Raw genomic sequence first — 20,654 nt, 5'->3', positions numbered from 1 at the left:
CCTTCTCCCTTAAAATTATCTTCAACTTTCCTTTACAGACATTAAAATCCACATCAGACAGTATTACAAATCTGGTTTCAACTGTCAAGTGTCATTTTCTCGAGAGGGAAAGGAGAGCCTATTATATTTAACCCGTATTTTTATTTCTGTTCTTTCTGTTCTTTCTTTGTCCCAGGTTTTCTTTGGTTATCATTCCTTTTTGGGAGAACTTCCTTTCATTACCATTGTAGGGAAGTTTGCTGAGAACAAATTCTTAGTTTTCCTTCAAGTGACAATATCTTGAGTTCACCTTCATTCCTAAAGGGTATTTTCACTGGGACAGAACTTTGGGGTGACAGTTCTTTCTCTCTGCTGTCTGGCCTCTATGTTTTCTGATGAGAAATCCGCTGCCTCTCAACTGCCATTCCCCTGGACGTAATGCATCCTTCCTCTCGTGTGGCTCTGAAGAGTCTGGTTTTCAGAAGCCTGATTATCAGGTGACATAGTGTAGATTTCTTTGGGTTTACCCTGTTAAGGTTTCATTCACTCTTGAATCTGTAGGTTTCTACCTCTCACCAAATTTGAGGAATTTTCAGCTATTTGTTTCTCTGAATACTTTCTCAGCCTCCAGGTACATGAATGTTAAATATATATATATATATATTGCCTTTATAGGTCTCTAAGACTCTCTTCAATTTTTCTCTTGTCTATTTTCTCTCTGTTGTTTAAACTAGATAATTTCTATTGTTTGTTTTTAGGTTCATGATTGTTTTCTTCTGTCATATCCATTCTTCTACTGAGCCCATCCAGTGATCTTTTTACATTTTGGTTACTACATTATTCATTCCTCAAATCTCCATTTTCTTCTTTATTATCTTCCCTTTCTTTGCTGAGACTTAGCTGGGCATTTGGGGTATAATGTTATGCTACTCTGGAGCTTATATTAAACCTTCCATTTCTGCAAGTTTTTGTAAGAACCATGCCAGTGGGGGAAGGGAGAGCACAGACTCTTTACCATTGGATGAGAGGAAAACCTGCTTGGCCTCCACCCTGGCAGGGAGGGTGAGAGATGCGGCAGAACCACGGAGTAGGAAATCTAGGCTCCTCAGTTGGCTTTACTGACACCGGGGGTACCTCATCATCACTGGGTGGGGGTCGAAGTCTAGGATCCACTGACCCCTCAAGGGGACTGTGGTCGTGGAGGGGACATCTTGTTACCTCTAGGTGGTCGTAAAGGTCCAGGCTTCTCATGCAGACACATGGGGGAGGGAGGGTAGGTTGGGGTGCTGAAGGGGGGGGTGCCTGGTTGGTTACCACAAAGCAAGGACGGTCATCTAAGCTGTGCATTAAGGCTTTGCTATAGCTGGGAGGGAGGGGAGAAGCAATTTTCCATGGTGTTTTGCAGGAATAGGGTGTTACTGTCAAAAAGATTTGTTTTGTTAGGCTGTTCCTTTCCTAGTCCTTTGATGAGAGAGCGAGCGAGCAAGCCTTCCTTGGGGCTTCTTCTGGTCTATTCTCACTGGCATTTCTGGGTTGTGGGCTTCTTTGGCATCCAGTCTGGGACACATAGGAGACAAACAGAAAATCCAAGGAACTCATTACTATGTTGTTCCACATTCTTCTCTCCACCTTTCAGTCTTCTGATGTTTCATACACAATGTCCTGTGTTTTTAGCTATATTAGTGCATGGATAGGGATAAACATGTCTACTCCATTTTGACCAGAACAAAGTCTCATTGGTATTTGCTTTTTGACCAAGCTCCCAGGTGATTCTGGGGTATAGCCACATTTGAGAAAAAAACCAAATGGCTCTTAACCAAAGAACTAAGCCATGAATCCCAAGACTCCCAAAGTCTTAATGCATTCCAGCCTCAATTCAAAATTATAAGTCCAAAGTCTCGTTGCCAGGGGATGTGGTGAACTAGGGCTTCCTGGAACCTTGGGTGCCTAGTAGCTTGCAGACCCTCAGCCTTGGGGGCTGCCGAGGGTGATGGTGGGCACCAAGGACATGAGGCCAGGATTGTGGGCCCCCATTTACCACCATACAAAACCAAGCACCTCTAATTTCGTACATATAGGGGTATCTAGTGGGTTGAATAATGTCCCCCCACCAAATTCATGTCTACCCAGAAACTCAGAATGTGATGTTATTTGGAAATAGGGTCTTTAAACACACAATTAGTTAAGGATCTTGAGTTGAGATTATAGTGTATTAGGGTGGGCCCTAAATCTAATGAAAATGTCCCTGTGAGACAGAAAAGAACCCTCATCCTTGGGGGCTGCTGAGGGTAATGAACATAGAAAGGCATCCATGTGAAAACAGAGATTGGAATGATGTAGCTATAAACCAAAGACCACCCAGGATTACCAAGAGTGACCAGAAGCTAAAAAGAAGCAAGGAAGGATCCTCTCCTTGGATTTTTTTTTTTAATGCTTATTTATTTTTGAGAGAGAGACAGAGTGTGAGCAGGGAAGGAGCAGAGAGGGAGAAAGGAATCTGAAGCAGCTACAGGCTCTAAGCTCTCAGCACAGAGCCCAACACAGGGCTTGAACCCACAAACTGCGAGATCATGACCTGAGCCAAAGTTGGACACTTAACCAACTGAGTCACCCAGGTGACCCTATCTCCTTGAGCTTTCAGAGGGAGCATGACCCTGTCAATACCTTCATTTTAGACTGCTGGCCTCCAGAGCTGTGGGAGAACAAATTTCTGTCATTGGAAGCCACCAGCTTACTGGTAAATTTGTTACAGCAGCACTAAGAAACTCATATGGGTACCACAAAAATTTATTTTTAAAATGGAGTTTTGGGGCACGTGGGTACCTCAGTCAGTTAAGCGTCTGACACTTGATCTCTGCTCAGGTCATGATCCCATGTTTCATGAGCTCAAGCCCTGCGTTGGGCTCTGTGCTGGCAGCACGAAGACTGCTTGGGATTTTCTGTCTCCCTCTCTCTCTGCCCCTCCCCAACTCATGCATGCGCTCTCTCTCTCAAAATAAATAAATAAAGTTAAAAGGATAAAAATAAAAAGAAGAAACAGGGTTCTTTGTTCTTAGAAAGGAATTCCACTGTTATTTTTTTTTAAGTTTACTGAGAGAGAGAGAGAGAGGGAGGGGGGGAGGGAGAGAGGTGTGAGTCGGGGAGGGGCAGATAGGACAGAGACAGAATCCCAGGCAGGCTCCAGACGGCCAGCACAGAGCCTGAGGAGGGGCTGGAACCCATGAAGCCGGGAGATCATGACCTGAGCTGAAACCAAGAGTCAGCTACCCAGGGGCCCCAGGAATCCCATTGTTATTCAAGTTAACTACTAAGCAAGTCCTCCTCACCTTAGAGAGGTGAAGGAAATCTGCCCCAAACCATCCAGCAACTCTGTGGCCTGAGCATAGCCAGGATTAAAAATGGAGGTGTCCTAAACTCCTGCTGAGTGCTGCCTCCTGAAGGTGGGAGACAGCAGCAGGTCATGGGCAGGCCTGGCCATGCAGCTTCTGCGTTGAGGGTCTAGCAAAGGCAGGTGGGTCCTCGCACAGCCGGGGCTCTCTGCTGCTCCCCCCAGCTGCCTCCCTGGAGGGCGGCTCTGAACCTCCCTGAGCCCAGCTCTGTAGGGAGCACAGGCCCATTCCACCCACCGCAGCCTCCCTCCTCGGGTCCAAGGGCACTCCTCTGCAGTTCTCGCCTTGCCAGCGCAGCCACACCTGCTCACCCTGCCCAGGGGGTCACAGGTAGCACGCTGTGGCTTAAGGGCACCTACTGCACCAGGAAGTCTGACCAACTGGTTTGCTCTTTTGGACACCCCTGATCTCAGTCATTATCACATCACAGGCCTAACCAACCTGGCTCTGAGTTCCTGTGGCATTACCCAGAGAAGGGTGTGTGCTGTCTAGGAAAGTTTAAGGATAAAAAGCCAGGCAGACTCTGGTTCAAACCCCAGCTCCATGACTTTACAGCGCGCCCTTTCTGAAGCCAGGTTCTCCATCGCCAAGAGCGAGGGCACAGCCCCCACCACGCAGGGTTGTGGAGAAGGTCAGAAATAATATGTTAGTTGAACCTCATGAATACTGACAGCAGCTAACTGCTTCTCAGGTACAAAAACAGCAATTTCACGCTATTAGGTTCAACCTAATAAGTATCTAGCAGAGGGGAAAAGGGAAGAATTGAGGCACCAGATGGCTAATAAAGGGCCACAGGGATGCACAGTCAAGTTTGGCGTTGTAAACATTTTGGACACACTTGGCTGCCTTCATCTGGCTCGAAGCAAAAGCTGATTGGTGCTGAGGCAGGAACTGTCAATTTTCATTACAGTCATTTGAAACAAAGGATTTTAAATCTAAGAAGAGGGTTCCTCCCAAAGATGGGGTCTGAGATTGGACATGCTGTCGTCTGTTGGCATCTTGGGCCAGAGTCCGTCATCAGCTTTCTGCCTGGATTTCCAAGTCAAGTGCATTAATAAAGGACAAGCATAAACCTGGGCTTCTGACCCGTGCGTTCTATTTCTCAGCGTGCTATTTGGCATCAGTTTCCCCATAACCCTTCTAACTTGGGTAAACAAAGCCCTGCAAGAAACTCTTGTATGAGAAATTAGAAAATACAAGGGGCGCCTGGGTGGCTCGGTGGGTTGGGCATGCGACTTCGGCTCAGGTCATGATCTCACAGTTAGTGAGTTTGAACCCCGCATCAGGCCCTGTGCTAACAGCTCAGAGCCTGGAGCCTGCTTTGGATTCTGCATCTCCCTCTCTCTCTGCCCCTCTCCCACTTGCTCTCTGTCTCTCTGTATCTTAAAAATAAACAAACATTAAAAAAATTTTTTTTAAAGAAATTAGAAAATATAGAGCACCTGGGTGGCTCAGTCGGTTAAGCGTCCGACTTCAGCTCAGGTCATGATCTCACGGTTTGTGGGTTTGAGCCCCACATCAGGCTCTATGCTGCCAACTCAGAGCCCAGAGCCTGCTTTGGATTCTGTGTCTCCCTATCTCTCTGCCCCTGCCCCACTCGCACTCTGTCTCTCTCTCAAAAATAAATAAACATTAAAAAAGAAAAGAAAAAAAAATTAGCTAAGGCCAAAATGTCAATGGCCTCCTGGTGCTAGGTCAAGAAATCTGAGCTCTACCCTAGAGGCAATGGGGAGCTACGGAAGGTCTCTGAGCAGAGTAACCCAGAGATGGGGGAGAACAGAGGTAAAAAACCCAATGACAAGTTCCCAGGCTCAGTGTCCCTCCACTCAGTGTGGGAGAGGCAAGCTGGGAGCTAGACTGGGGTGCCTGGAGGGGGAGCGCAGCATGAAGCGAGTACAGGAGCATGCTCCTCATGGCAATTCAAGTCCTGAAATCTACAGATGACTTAGTTCAAGTAAATTCCTGTGGATTCAAAGCTAGTCCTTTAACAGAATTCCCACTCATTCAATCCCACTGGGCCTTCTTGGTCTGTAGGGAAGAGGACAAAGTCACAGCTATCCTGAGAGCCCATGAACTTCATGTCCTTCACACAGGTCTTCCAGGCTTTTGTAGAACGAAGGCAGAGAACTTCTGGTCCAGCCCCAGGGGCGGCAGAGGGCACAGGCGGCTGCCTTCTTAGCCGGGTTCTGCCTTGCTCCAGTCAGCCCTGGTAATCCAGGAGAGGATCTCTGCAAGCCCGGAACCCCACAGCCGAGAAACCCACTTAAACATCAGTGTTTCCCTGTCTTTTCAAACCTAAGACCCACCACTAAAAAGGAGAAACTCTTTAATGCTCCATACTGACCTGTAAAGTCCCGTACGCCGTGTCCAGGAATGCACCACTCGCAATCATTCTCGTCTACAATGCCTGCCCCCAGGACTGAGGGTTTCATCAACCACTACCTTCTCAAGTTGGTATTTTATATCTCCATCTCCCTATGTAAAATCATCTTGCTGCATAGATTTTTTCAAAAACATTTGCCCCCTCCTGGAAATTCCTCATCCAGCCCCACCAGCTAAAAACTACTTCGCTATTAGGTTGGATCACATTAAATTGGTATCATCTGACCAATTCTGACCAGTGTCCCGTGGTTCTGCCATGGGGACCAACCATCTTTACCACCACCGTGGTGTGGACAGCACCGAGCCTGCTCAAAGAGAAAACCTGTGTCCTTACCACGACATGACCACAGGTGGAGTTCTGACATCTCTCTAGGGGGTAAGAAGAGAAAAAAGGGGCACAGAAAGAGCCAGGAGGAGGGAGAGTTAATTCATCTGTAAGGTCAGGAGAGGGAAAGAACTGAGAAAATAAGGGAAGGGACAAAAAGGGCTTAAGAAGAGAAGGCAGAAGCCAGATGAGCAGGTGTCTCACTGGGGAGCTGGTGAGGAGGCCCTGAGGGTCTCAGCTCAGATCTGGGTCAGGGAACTGAAGAGGGACTCGGGCTGGCATGACAGGAGGGACGCGAGCAGGAGAACAGCTTGCAGGCGCGGGGCGGGGACACATGAGCACCCACACACAGACAGCTCCTAGTTCTGAGCAGTGGGAGAGCCTGGGAGCAGTGACAGCACACTGGCAGGTGGCACTCAGGTGTTGGTTTCTGATATCATCCTCTACTAAGGAAGCAGGGCGCTGTGAAAAATAACTGTCTCCGGGCTGGGGCAGGGACAGTACAAGATGAGCTGGGGACATCTCGTAGTGCCAGCATGTAAGGAAGTTCTCAAAAATGAAGAGGACATATCAAAAAGGCACAGGGGCTAACCTGAAGGAGGCCCCAGTGGCGAGATCTGGGACAATGGAACAAAATTAAAAAGCAACAGCAATGGATTATAGCTCATAGAATACAGTAAATACCCAAGAGTCAATACTGATAGGAATAAACCACTGAGTAAATAAATGAGGAAGAAGGAACAGGTCTTTCTTGCAGAAGAATTCCAATTAGTCAATGTAGAAGCAGTGATGGAAACAAAATCGCCATTTGGCAAACATCACAATAATAATGACTTCAGGCAAGATCTGCTGCTGAGAGGCTAAAATTAGTGAGGGAAGTATGACGAGAAATAGGATATTTGCATAGTCTCAAACTGTCTCCCTGTGAGATACATATCCATTACGGAGGCAAAAATAGAACTCTGACGGTACAGGAGCCTGGCAGACCGCCCCTGGACCAAGTAATTGGCATTACCGTCGCCAGTAATAACTTACTGACCTCATGTAGCCCTTGATAACGGCGCACTGAGAAGGGCACTCACTTCTGCCATCTTTTTACCCAAACACACAACCTCAATCTATAGTTCTAAATGCGGAAACCGTGTCTATCCAGCTCCACTGTTGGCTCTGAATGTAGTGTATAGGGAAGTTAGTAGAGAAAACAGTAAACCCAAATTGAAGGACATTCTACAAAATACCTGACCAAGACGCCTCGAGGGTGAAGGTCACAACAGACCAGGAGTGACTGAGGAGCTGCCCCAGACTGAAGGAGACTAAGGAGACACGACAATTAAAAAAAAATTTTTTTAGTTATTATTATTTAATTTAAATCCAAGTTGTTAACATATAGTGTAATGATGATTTCAGGAATAGAATTTAGTGATTCATCATGTATATATAACACCCAGTGCTCATCGACACGACAACTGAATGCAAGGTAGGATCTCGCACCAGGAAAAGGACACTAGTGGGAAAACTGGCAGAATTTGAATAAGGTCTGTGGTTTAGGTAATGGTGCTGTGTTAGTTTCCTGGTTGTGATTATGTAAGACTTAACATCAGAGGAAGCTGAATGAAGCATTTTTTATAACCCTTCTGTAAGTCTAAAATTATTTCAAAATAAAAAGTCATAAAAAATTAGATAACTTAAATAAGAGAACATTCGTGTTTATAGGTAAAATGCCATGTGTTTGATGTGTTCTAAAAGACTCCAGCAAAAAAGTGTGGAAGTAGATGGAACAAGGCGGTAGCAAATTGATAACCGTGAAAGACGGTGATGAGGGACTCTCCATGATCCTCTTTGTGTCTGATGTTTTCCGTAATAAAAAGTCAGAAAGTTAACAATAAAGAATCAAATAAATCCCTACTGCAAATGATAGAATTCTAAAGAGTGGGTGAGTAATAAGTGAATACTTAGAAAATATAAGATAAACAGAGACCCCCTGGAGAGATGAGAGGCAGATGCATGGGGCAGGATCTGATGCAGGTTTGGTTCTGATCACAGACGGGAACTTGTCCAACAGCAGCTAACGCTGCAGGGACACACCCAGGGAATGGCAGACAGCAAGAGCGACAGGGAAATGAGGAACAGGGTGAGGAAAGGCCAACCTCTAACCTGAATGGGCACCTCTCTAAGTGGGCATTCTGCCACCTGCCCCTCTGCTAGACCTCCCTGTGGTGAGATGCACGCTTGGCAGCAGGTAGGCGGGGATGTGAGGTGGGGCCACAGGAGGCAGGAGGCTGGGGCCCTCCTCTGGACCCGTCTGCACAGTAGCCAATCCCAGTTAAACCCTAAGCTCAGAACCTTGAGGCCAAGCTTATGGGAACTGGAAATGTGGAGTTCCAGACGTGGTGAGGCAGCCAGGCAGAGGCCAGCCTTTGAGCCCAGGGAGAAGAGAGGACTGAGTCTAGTTGGATGCTAGGAATTGTTGAATCACTATATTGTATACCTGAAACTAATACAACACTGTATGTTAACTACACTGGAATTAAAATAAGAATGACTGAATAGCCCATCCTCCCCAGGTAGGGTAGTTCTGAGGCACGTTCTGCACGGGCACCAGAAATCCCTAACATATTAGGTGGTTGCTCGCAGTGGTAATTGGCCTGATTCATGCCCCTCTTCCCTTCCTGTCTCAGTTCTTCACTCCCTTATTCATGTTTATTGGGATGGAGTTCAAATAATCTACTTATACTTGAATCTCTGTCTCAGGATCTGCTTCTGGGGGAACATTAACGAACACAGTTATGACTGTATTTTACCACTGAGGAGACAGATGAAGAGCTGCCCTTGCATTTTCACCTGCTGTGAAGTAGCCAAAGTGCAGTAGGAAAAAACCAACAAGCACTTGGCCAGTCAATGGTTACTGTAAAGTCCTTTCAGTCTGTTTCCCACACTCCCTCTGTGTCCGCCTTTCCCTGATCCCCGAAATGCACGGTGGCAGCTCGCATAAGCCGGGAGAACTCAAGGATTGGGCAAAAGGCTCAGAAGGGTTTTCAAAAGATAACAGATGGAGGCACAGAGCACATTGATCAGACCCCTAGCACTAAAGAAGATAAAAGAGGCCTTTCTCCATTGAGGTTTCAAAATGTTTCTGGATTTATAAAAGCTCCAGGAGGAAATTCAAAGTGGTGGAGAATAACTGGACCAAGTTGCTTACTAGAAAACAGAGCCAGGGATGGCCCCTTTCTGCAGGCCAATTTTCACTGCTCCTAGAGAGGCCACTAGTCTTGGTGACAAGAAGTGACAAGAAGGCAGTGGTAGGGAGACAGGACAATGAGGGAGAACTCAGGCCACTGGGGACTAAGAGAGACACTTCAGCCAAGCTGCTGCAGGACTGCGGCCCGCCAGATGGACTGACCTGGCGCCCCGCATCCAGTCCTGATGTTTGACCCACTGCACTCCATGCACTGAGAGCCTCCTCCGAATGATGGTGGTCAAGGGATTAGAACTCCTTCAGCCCGAAGGCCTCCATGGCCTACTCTGTCACCAGGCTCTGCCGAAATGGGAGGAGGGGCCCCAATCCCAGCATCACAAGGTACTTACCTTCAGGGACATAAGCTCCCTTACTCTCCTAAGCAGCCCAACCTCCTTTGTGCTCACTCTCCTGAGATGTCACAGCTCAAAGACAGAGCTGGAATTCACCCCTCCTTCACCTGCTGTCTCTAATCCTCTCTCCAAGTGAACCCACTTCTGAGGAGGGGGACAGCCCAATGAAAGGCCCACACATCCCACCCTGCTACAGACCACCCTTGTCTGCCATCAGATATGGAAAGCATCACACACCTGTTGGCTCCTGCTCTGTCCCAGTGCCATGCTGGGCCCCTTGCATGCAGCCATGACCCCACTGATTCTTTCTTTGCGATGGTTCACTCTGTCCCCATCTTTTCTATCTAGAAACAGTCAAGTTGGCCGGGCCACATGTCCACAGGTCAGGACTTGACCCCACACATTTCCACCTGGGCTCCCTGCAGAGTTGAGGGCTGCCCCAGAGGGGACTTATCATGAGGCCCTTTGGACAAGGAAGAGGAAAGATGGTGGCCCTCAGAGGCACAGGTCATCCAGGATAATATATTTTGCCTCTTCCTGGTGCCCCCCTGAAAACTTTCCTGTCCATCTAGGATCTGTGGGTGGGCATGAAGGTCCAGTGACCTGTGAAGAGCCACGGAAACCACCCCGCTCTGAGCAGAGCCTCCAGTGGGATGGGATCTGGAGAAGCTGGAGGGTCTCTGCATGGGCCATTCCACACAGAGAAAAAGAAAAGAAAACCCGTTTCCTGCTTGGGCAAGGCTGTGACAGATGTCTAACTGAGGCCCCCAGCCTGGCCCTTGCTCCAAGCCTGCCTTGCCGTCAGGAGTTCCCACAGCCTCCACACACAGCATCCCACTTGGTGCTCACCTCGACCCTATGAAGTGTCATTATTCCCAGTTCTCTGGTGAGGAACCTGAGGCCACTGAGGTCCAATGACACGCCCAAGGCCACGCAGGCATGAAGTCTAGATATTAACCCAGTGTTCTCTGACTCTAAAGACTGCTCAAAACCATCAAGACACAGAAGATGTGGTTTTAATTAAAGTGGGGCATGGGGTGAAGAAGAAAAAGAAACACTCAGGGCATTCAAAGGACTCAAATCAGGGAGGGGCGAGCCCAGTGACAGGCCCACATGTCCCACCTGCTCACAGACCACACTCCCGCTGGGCCGGCTGAGTCGGGTCGGTAGCTAACGGGCTCCATCAGGGATTCCTCGCTGTCTCTGCTCTGTCCCCCAGGATGCCACTTCTCCCCTTGGCCAGCTTCCCCTCATGGTCATGACACGGCCACCAGTGTCAACTGGAGCGACGTGCTTCCCTGTTTTATATCCAGCTACAGGCACTGGTTCTCCCTCTCCATGGACTAACCCATCCGCTCGGCCACCTGATCTGGTTAACTCCCACCCAGCCACCTCGGGGACCAGTGACAGTGACCAGAGGAGCCCTCGGTTCCTGCAGCCGGAGAAGTGCCCTGCGGAAGGAGGCAAGGGGAGTCAACGCTAGTGGGTGACATGGATGTTTGGTGTTGCAACTCTTGAAGGACACAGGCTTCACAGGGCACCCTACCCAACACCCTTGGTCTTCGTTTGCTTGTTCTTCCTTTAGGAAGAGGAGAAAACACAACTTGGGAAAACCACCTCTCCCCACCCGTCTCAGACCCTAAGGGAAGATAACAGGCTTCTCCATCCCTTGGGGGACCACCAGCCGGATATCCTGCGGTGAACTTCCGGTCCCAACACACTCCCTACCGAGAATACAACCTGCACTTAAAACTTGTCCCCAGACTACCGTCAACCATCAAACATAAACCCACTCTGACCGCACAATGTACAATCACACAAAACAAAAATCCGCTGCCCGTGCCAAATGGGCACCACGTGTCACCTCTTTACTTTGCAGAATTTAAAATGTAACTGAACTTTAGCAAATTTCTCTTTAAACCCATCTTCCTACAAGAGAAGATATGTGATCTATCCATCCCCCCGGATTCTCCAAGCCCTGTCTGCTGACTGAGGGGACGCAGCTCTTCCACACGAGGCACGAGGTTGCTGGAAAAGGAGGGACAAGTCCCTGCCGAACCCCCCAGGGAAGTCCTGTCACAGGGGCAGATGAGGAACTGTCCTGCTGTGGGGAAGGAGCCAAACAAAAGGGACAACCCGAACCTTGATTCGACCCCTTGAAAGAATGACCTCGGTGGCACCTACTCTTCTTGTGGGGCTGAAGGCTTATTATAAACCCGTGTTCTTTGGAAATAAACTCATTCTACAGAAAGGACAGTACCTATTGGACTTTTAAGGTGTTGCACCAACAGCTTGGATCCTGTTTTCTGCAGGCCTGTTCCCGGGCATGAAGGCTCATGCAGGGAAGGGGTCTGTTAGGTATTATGGACCAGATCACACTTGTCTCCAGTTACCTGTCCATCACTTTGACCCAGACACAGTGGCCCCTCCAGGAGAGGCGAGGGGCAGGGGCGGAGAGCTCACACAGAACATGGCTTTGGGTTTGCCACAGATGGAAAGAGCACTTGCCCAGAGCTTCCATCTTCCAGCAAGGAGACGAGCTCTGAATAGACCCCCAAAGGAAACCCCTCCCGAAAACATCTGCCGAGGCTCGGACCCCTGGCCCCTGGTGGAGAGCTGTGCCCTGGAGTCACTCATGACAAAGGTTCTTAGAGTCCCTCCTTCATTCTCTTAAAAACAGGCTCTGGGGGCGCCTGGGTGGCTGTCAAGTGAGCATCTGACTCAGGTCATGATCTCACGGTTGTAAAATTGAGCCCCAAGTCAGGAAGGGAGCCTGTTTAGGATTCTCTCTCTCCCTCTTCCTCTGCCCCTCCCCAGCTTGCACACCAGTGCTCTCACTCTCTCTTTCTCAAAAAAAAAAAAAAAAAAAAAAAAAAAAAAAAGGCCTTGGTTAGATGTAAACAGGCACGACATGGAACTTACTTAACGACCAGTATGGCCCTGTCACCGACTAAGCGCACGGGACGCCCACGTAACACGTCCCTGGCACAGCAAGCCCCCCCTTAGCTTCTGGCTGCCTCTACCTAAGCAGCAGTAAGGTGGGTGAGAGAGAACCTACATTTGTCTGTATACGTCCTTGTGTATATTTATTAATGAACCTCAGTCCAAAGACTTAACACAACATGAAGAGAATGGGGGAGTGAGGCTCTGCATCAGCCCAAAACAGAGTAAAGAACGTGCAAAAGACACAAAACTGAAAAAAAAAAAAAAGGCACCTCTGTTGTCAGGGTTCTCTCTGTGGCAGAGGGGACGAGAGGCTGTTGTTAAAACCAGCCGTGATGCCACTGTCACAGAGGAAGGGAGTGTGGGCTCTGGGGCACTGAGGGAGGAGACATCTTCAGAGCCGAGATGAGGGGGGACCATCACCACAGGACGTTCTCCTGCTGTCCCAGGAATGTCAGGGCACCGTTCTGTACACACCATAGGCCTTCCTGATCCAGGGGGACTGACCCAGCTCCTCATGGGAGCACCCCTGGGTCATGCTGATAGCGGTCACCTAGCCTTGCCTTCTCACCAGTCTTGCCCAAAGAGCTCCTGGGAGGAAGAGCACCGTCAGGTGGGTAAGAGAAGAACGTGCTCAGGAAGGTGGAAGTCCCTGGCAGATCTCCCACATCACGGAAGTGCCCCCAGTCAGGGCTGAGTGCAGGCATCGGGGCTCACAAGACTGCAGTGGAGATTCGAGTCCTCCTCCCAGGCGGTGGTGGCCGAGAGTTCTTCCCAGGCCACACAGCACACACTTACCTTCCTTTAGATCCTGGGTGTGAACTGGTTTTATGATCTCAGCAGATTAACTCCTCAAGCCTCAATTTCCTCATCTGTGAAATGGGAATAATAACCTCTTGAGGGAGCTGGGAGAACTAAACGTGCCAATGCAAATTAAGTACCTACACAGGCCTCAAAACACATTCGCTGTCAGAACTACATTTCATTAGGGTTCCTCAAATTAACAGTGAATGAAACACAGGTACCAAACCAGCCATACAACCCCAAACCACTCCTATAGGGACTGAATCCCCAGTGGCTTTGGTGGCACTTTCACAGTACCTCCCAGGTTTGCTCCGTCTTTCTAATGACTTGTTTCCCTTCTCCCGTGAAGAGGGCCACCCCCACCCGAGTAGCCAGGTCTCAGCATGAAATTAACAATTTCAACCACCACCACCTCCACTGTTCTAGAAACTGTTGTACATTTCTTCATTTGATCCTCAAACCAACAAGGAGATCACATAGCACTATTAACATGTCTCCCTCTGCAGACCAGGACAGAGGCTAGGAGAAGCTAAGTAAATGTGTCTCAAGTGCCTCCGCTTGTAGGGACCATAGTCAGGATTGAATGTGGAGCACATCGACATGACCTATATTAATCACAGCCCAGGCACCATCTGGCCCTTGTCTTCCCGGCATCCCAGGGCATGGATTTTCAGGGGATGCAACTGTCATCACACTTACTGTTCTCTCCTCTTCACCTCAGGCACCAGGTTTTCGGACCCGATTTGTATGAGGCACAAGGCACTTAGTGACTCAGGCAGGAAAAGCATGACAGAGCACAGGGAGGAAGCAAGCACCTGCAAGTCAAGGACAGGGGCCTCAGGAGAAACCAAAGCTGCCAACACCTCGATCTTGAATTTCTATCCTCCAGAAGCGTGAGAAATAAACTTTGGTTGTTCGACACCCAGTCGGTGGTACTTTGTTATCAGTGAAACTCGTTATCAGTGGCCCAAGCTGACACAAGTGGGTTACCGGGCCACTTTCCTTCCAGGACTTCATCAGCTTGACCTTCAACCTCGGCATTAGGTCTCCAGGTCACAGGGCCCGCCCCTAGCCTCACTCTCCCCATTGCCCTTGGCTCTAGTGAGTATGTGAGTTTGCACCCCTTGCCCCAGGCCTAGAACTACTGGACCTTTTACTCATTAGACCCTATGTGTGGCTTTTTGGTACCTATGTCCGGAGCTGGCCAGGGCCGCCCAGAGCGAGGCCTACACCCATGTTGGGTGGCCAGCCCAAAAGATGAGCACCCGAGGCAGGCAGCGCCTCCCCCAGCTGCCCAGCTCTGCGTCTGCAGGTGTGGCGGCTTCTCCACACCTTCCTCCAGAGCTTCCTGGAACAGAGGGGATCCTAGAAGGGAGGAGGGGGCACCAAGTCCGTGCTCTAGGAGCTGAATGAAGCCGTTCTGGGGGACAAATTGGCAGCATCCTTCTATCTGCCTCAGTTTGGTTTTTTTTAATGTTTATTTATTTTTGAAACAGAGAGAGTGTGAGCAGGAAAGGGGCAGAGAGAGAGAGGGAGACACAGAACCCAAAGCAGGTTCCAGGCTCTGAGCTGTCAGCACAGAGCCTGACACAGGGTTTGAACCCACGAACTGTGAGATCATGACCTGCACCGCAGTCAGACGCTCAACCGGCTGAGCCCCCAGGTGCCCCATATCGGCCTCAGTTTCTAAAGGGCTTTTTCAGGCAATTTTCTTAATCTCTTGTTTATCCTCCCGCCCTCTTTTTTTGGTCTAACACAGCCTGTACTGGTAATAGCAATAATAGTAGAAATAGCGGCAATTCGGCAGATCAGAGTCTCCAGCACCTCCCTGTGGCTTAGCTCATGGTTGAGTATCCGGTCTCCAGCCAGGAAGGGCCCCTCTGTTATCCTTTCAAATTGGAGAAAAGAGAGACAACTCTTAGCATTAAGATTGTACCGACCATAGTCTATCAATGGCAGAGTGGAAGGTCTGGTTCTCTGACAAGATGCCCGGCCCTGTGAGGACACGGGAGGCCAAACAAAATGGAAGGAGCATCGCTGTCCTGGCTAAGGCAGGAAAAGAGGATGATGGCTTCTGGGCAGGGTGTGGAGGTTAATTCTACCACCGCCTTACTTCCCTGAGCACCTCCTGTGTGCCAGGCACGGTCCCTAAGCCCCTTTCCTAGCCCTTTTCCCTTAAGCCGCACAAAAGCCTCTAATGCAGGTACTATTATCTCCATCGTCTTTTAATAGGAAACCCCCAAGTTTAGAGAGGTTAAGAAGCATGCTCTAGGTCTTACAGCTCAAGCAGGGACAGCAGGGTACAAACCCATGTCCGACTGAATGTCTTATTCACGGTGCTTCAGACTCGAAGGCACAATCAGGGACACAAACAAGGGAGACATCAGAGCAATGAGCTTTTATCACTCAAGGGCAGAGCAGGTGTGAACAGCTGCAGAAACGCAGACCCAGGGCCCTCAACTGTAGCTTAGCAACCACGGCTTTCCTTCCCCTTGTGGGAAGATTACTCTTCCCCACACCCGCCACCAGCAGAGACCCCCAGCGGTGGCTGGTGGCTCAAGGGAGCTGTGGTCATTCTCTTGCCCCAGTGAAAGTCTGCGTTGCATGTGGGGGGTGCTGTGCTGAGGTTAATCCACCAATTTAAAATGACAAAACCACTGCTTTTTAGAGCTAAAAGAGGCCTTGGAAATGATCTGCTCCAAGTCTTTACTTATAAAAGAGGTTGAGAAGGGCAGCTCTCCCAGGCAGCCAGGATTAACACAGCAGGTGTTCTCAGTCCAGAGCTCCTCTCCTCGCACCCATGGCTCTCAGGGGCGTGGGGGGTTGGGGGGCCTCCTCACCAAAGCAGAGACCAGGCCCAGAGAAGAAGCAGGGCTCTGGGACTCTTCCCGGCCCCTAAACAGGATCTTCTTCTCCTCATCAAACTCTCGAGGCCACCCTGATTGCGCCCTTCCCCGGCCATGGGGCCCAATGCTGAGAGCCACTAGGGGCCGCGGGGCTGCCCTCTCCTCACACCTCATCCCTCAGGCTCACCCAGGGGGTGCCCCTCCAGCCCCATCCAAAGCCACACATGGAGGGGAGGCACCAGCAGCCAGGACTATGGATCCTGCCACCTCTCCGCGTGGTCGGAGAAGGCCCCCTGCTGTGACCCTGGAGGCCACCTTGGGTCCCAAGGGGCCTTCGAGAACCACAAGAACCACAGGCAGCAGAGCAGGAGAAGTAAATGGCACTGGGTCCAGAGCTGAGATGCCAGAAGCGAGCTCCCGTCCTGTCATTTAGCAGCTGCTCGACCCCAGACAAAAAGCTGTGTGTAATTAGCATATATAACTTGGTGCCTAGAGATAGGTATGCACTTGTGAAACCATCACCATAATCTATGCCACAAACCCATCCATCACCTCCAAAAGTTTCCTCCCACCTTCTTGCGATAAAAACACTTAACATAAGATCTACCTTCTTAGCAAATGTTACATTATATTGTTAACAATAGGCATTAAGCTGCACAGGAGAACTCTAGGACTTGGTCATCTCGTATACCTGAACCTCGATACTCTTTGACTAATGCCTCCCTGTCCCCCCTCACCCCAGCCCCTGGCAATCATCATTCCACTCTCTGCTTCTATGAGTCTATTTAGATTCAACCTATAACTGGCATCATGTAGTACTTGTCCTTCTGCGTCTGCCTGGGCCAATTCTTAAGCCTCCCACCTCCTGGTCTGAAAAACAGACACAATTACACCTACTTCACAAAGTGGTTTTGCGAATTCAAAGCGACAATGGAGGCAAAGCACAATGCCTGACAATTACTTTTATAGCATTATTATTACTGTAGTAATGCTATACCTCCCATTCAGTGGCTCTGACATAGACCAGAAATGGTGCCAAGTGCTTTAGATGAACAATCTCATTTATTCTCGCCTACAAATCTAAAACAGGTGCTTTCAATTTCATCCCACATGTAAGGAAGTACGCTCAGAACTGTTAAGTGAACGGCCCAATGTCACACAGCTCTTAAGTGGTGGGGCTGGGATTCAAACCCAACTCTAACTCCAAAGCCTATGATGACATTTGTCGCTTACACCTTTCCTGTTCATTATTTTATTCAATTAAAAAAAAACATCTGTCAGGTGTTAGGCAGGTCCTCGGGGAGAGTATCTGCTGACAACCAAACTGAGAATGACACGGACCACTGGGGAATGGAGCATTTGGTAATTTAATTTTCCAGTTAGCTCAATAATTCATGAGAAGCCTGTTTATTGCTAAATATTTTCTAAAGCCAGGCTTAGGATGAGACCTTGCCAACCAGAAGGAAAGTTCAAAAACTGGCATAGCTGCTCTAACGCTCTGACACATCAAGGCCACCAGGACGCTCACATGGCCACGGTGTGGCGTGTGGGGGAACTAAGTTACCAGCACCCCATCCTCCCCGTTGCAGAAGATCTCCACTCTCTGCTTCTCCCCGCCCTCCTGGGGCCCAAGGCTCAGGAACTGATGTGCTGGCCGTCCCTGGGGAAACCAGGACCTGTGTTCTCTTCTGGCTCTGCCACTAAGTGGGACTCACATTCCTAATCTGTAATGTGAAAGGATGAACTGGAAGGTGTCCAAGATCCATGAGAGCCAGAAACAGGAGCGAGTTGCAGTACAAAGATGGACCTGGGCTCCAATCTCACCTCTACCACGTTTTGTCTTAGCAACCACAGGTGCCAACATCTGCTGCACATTCTCCGTGTGCCAACCCTGACGGAGGACTCCCGCAGCATTATCTCATTTAACCTTTCCAGCAACCCTGTGATGGAGGTACGTTTATCCCCATGTTGCAGAGAAAGAAACCAGAGGCTCAGAGAGGATAAGTGACTTGCTCAAGGGCACACAGCTAGGAAATGAGATCCAGGATTTGAAGGCCCAGCACATTTAACAGTAAACATTTGGTGCTCGTAGACTCTAAGTCCTATCAAACTCACTCCATAACATTTCCCATGCCAGGCCTTGCCTTCCCCAAGAGTAGGCTCTGCGAGTTGGTTGGCATAAAGTAAGCCTACCCTCGCGTCCCACCACCAGGTGCAGGGCTCTGTCCTAAAGACCCTAGATCTTAGCGGCAGATTTTCATCAGTGCCCAGGAGACAGGGTCCTACACACGTGGAAGGCGTCAGAAATCCACTGGGTCCCTCCAGAAGCTACCCGGGTACTGTCAAGCAGGCTGTAGCAGGCTCTTACCTCCAGGCACACAAAAGATACCGTACCAAGACCCAAAGAGCCTGGGGATCGGCTGCAGGCCTGCCCAGGTACTGCCTTCTAAAGGGGCTCAGGAGGCCCAGGCCCCCCTCCACGCACCTCGCTGGCTCCCCGCCAACCGAGCCTCATTGTCGCCCAAGCAAAGGGGCGTGAGGACCTGCTGCCAGCGCCAGCTGCGAGCTAAGCGCTTCAGCCGCCGCGCCTGGGGGCGCCGCCCCGGCCCGGTGGCGTCGGGACCCCAAGGGTCCAGAGCCCCTCATCTCCGCCCCCATCGCGCGCCTCCTTCAGTGCGCATCACGCTCACTACTCGGTTCTGCAAACTTCTCTGGGCTTCCCTTCACCCCAGGGTCCGACGCTCCCGGCGATCCCTCCCGGGGAAAGTCCGGGGCCGACCCCTCAACTCCAAGCCCAGCCGGATCACGAAGCCCTCGCCAGCCTTCAGAGCGCGCGTCTCACCTGCAGCCCGCAGGCGGGCTTCAGTGGGGCTGAAGCGCCCCGGTGGGCTCTCCGCGGGGCCGGCTAGGGCTGAATCAGCCGCCGCTGCTGCCTCCTGACCCCGCCCCGAGCCCGGGAGGACCAGGCATGGAGAGCAGGTCCCGCGGTAGAGACCCGACCGCCGCCGCCAAGCTCGCGGGTGCCCGCCCTGCGCCTGCTCCGCGGGCGAGCCCGGCGCGACAGCAGTGCACGTGCGCAGGCTCCGAGCTCAGCTGCTCGGACCCTAGGCCAGAACCACCCCTTGGTTAGCAGAATTCTGGGAATTGTAGTTGGCCTCCGAGAGCCGCTCACGCCTTCAATCCGCGGAACTCTGGAAGTTGTAGTTTCTTCCCCCAGAGGCGCAGGTTTACTTGGTGTCAGATTTGTACAATTATGGAAGTCCTGGTAATGAATGTAAATGCAAGTTCAACCAACAATCAGATGTCATTTATAAAATCAAAGTAATCAGAACGTTTGCATATTTTAAAACATATCTATTACTACAAATACAAGTAAATACAAAAGCTCTATTTCCCCATCCCATTCGGACTTTCCTCCAGGGAAAACAGTTTCAACTCTTACGGCTGCTGCATCTGGCATTTACTGCCCACTCTCGAAATAACCTACGCCCCTATTTCTTCAAACTGTAGACCTCTTGGCTTTTTTACTAAGATAGAGGAGAATGTAACTCATTTTAATATGTGCACCAACCATGACTATCTGCACCTTCGCTGAGTTATGAGACATTTTTTCTTTCTCCAAATGTTTATTTAAATTCCAATTCGTTAACATACAGTGTAATATTAGTCTCAAGAGTAGAATTCAGTGATTCATCACCTACACAGAACACCCAGTGCTCATCACAAGCGTACTTCTTGATAACCATCACCTATTTAACTCATTCCCCCATCTACCCCCCCTCTGGTAACTATTAGTTTGTTTTTTATAGTTAACAGTCTGTTTCTTGGTTTGCCTCTCTTTTTGCCTCCATGTTCAATTGTTTTGTTTCTTAACTTCCATATATGAGGGAAATCATACGGTATTTATCTCTCTCTGACTGGCTTATTTTACTTAGCATAATACTTTCTAGTTCCATTCAGGTCACTGCAAATGGCAAGACTTCATTTTTTTGTTATGGCTGAGTAATATTCCATTGTGTACATGTACCACATCTTCTTTTCCATTCATCAGTTGATAGACATTTGGGCTCTTTCCATAATTTTGCTATTGTTCATAATGCTGCTATAAAGAAACATCAGAGGGGCGCCTGGGTGGCTCAGTCGGTTGGGCCTCCGGCTTCTGCTCAGGTCAGATCTCACCTTCGTTGGTTCGAGCCCCGCGTCGGGCTCTGTGCTGACGGCTGGCTCAGAGCCTGGAGCCTGCTTCCAGTTCTGTGTCTCCTTCTCTCTCTGCCCCTCTCCCTCTCATGCTCTGTCTCTCTCTGTATTAAAAATAAATAAAACATTAAAAATTTTAAAAAAAAAAGAAAAGAAAAGAAACATCAGAGTGCATGTATCCCTTGGAATCAGTACTTTTGT

The 20,654-nt window shown here is 49.6% G+C and overlaps 1 protein-coding gene and 1 long non-coding RNA gene across 5 annotated transcripts in view; one reads left to right on the top strand and one right to left on the bottom strand.

Annotated features, from left to right (window-relative positions):
* LOC115292370 overlaps positions 1 to 4,445 on the top strand; it is a 7,143-nt gene extending 2,698 nt beyond the window's left edge. Inside the window, exon 2 of the long non-coding RNA XR_003908957.1 lies at positions 4,279 to 4,445. This is a non-coding gene — a long non-coding RNA (uncharacterized LOC115292370). The remainder of the gene's footprint in view (positions 1 to 4,278) is intronic.
* Positions 1 to 19,340, bottom strand: part of POMGNT2 (protein O-linked mannose N-acetylglucosaminyltransferase 2 (beta 1,4-)) — a 24,078-nt gene extending 4,738 nt beyond the window's left edge. The window contains exons 1-4 of one of the 4 annotated variants that reach the window (XR_003908956.1): positions 19,099 to 19,340; positions 14,110 to 14,225; positions 13,405 to 13,478; positions 935 to 1,536 (exon numbers count right to left, since the gene is read on the bottom strand). The gene's annotated coding sequence lies outside the window, so the exon portion shown is untranslated. Of the gene's footprint in view, positions 1 to 934; positions 1,537 to 13,404; positions 13,479 to 14,109; positions 14,226 to 19,098 lie in introns of those variants that run through there. The other 3 variants (XM_029940393.1, XM_029940395.1, XM_029940394.1) reach the window with 3 other exon arrangements.
* Between the last annotated feature and the right edge of the window lie 1,314 nt (positions 19,341 to 20,654).

The sequence above is a fragment of the Suricata suricatta genome, chromosome 5 (genome assembly GCF_006229205.1).
Source record: "Suricata suricatta isolate VVHF042 chromosome 5, meerkat_22Aug2017_6uvM2_HiC, whole genome shotgun sequence".
NCBI classification, from domain to species: domain Eukaryota; kingdom Metazoa; phylum Chordata; class Mammalia; order Carnivora; family Herpestidae; genus Suricata; species Suricata suricatta.
The sequence above is the reverse complement of the archived record's forward strand: the minus strand, read 5'-3'. Positions and strand labels throughout refer to the sequence as shown.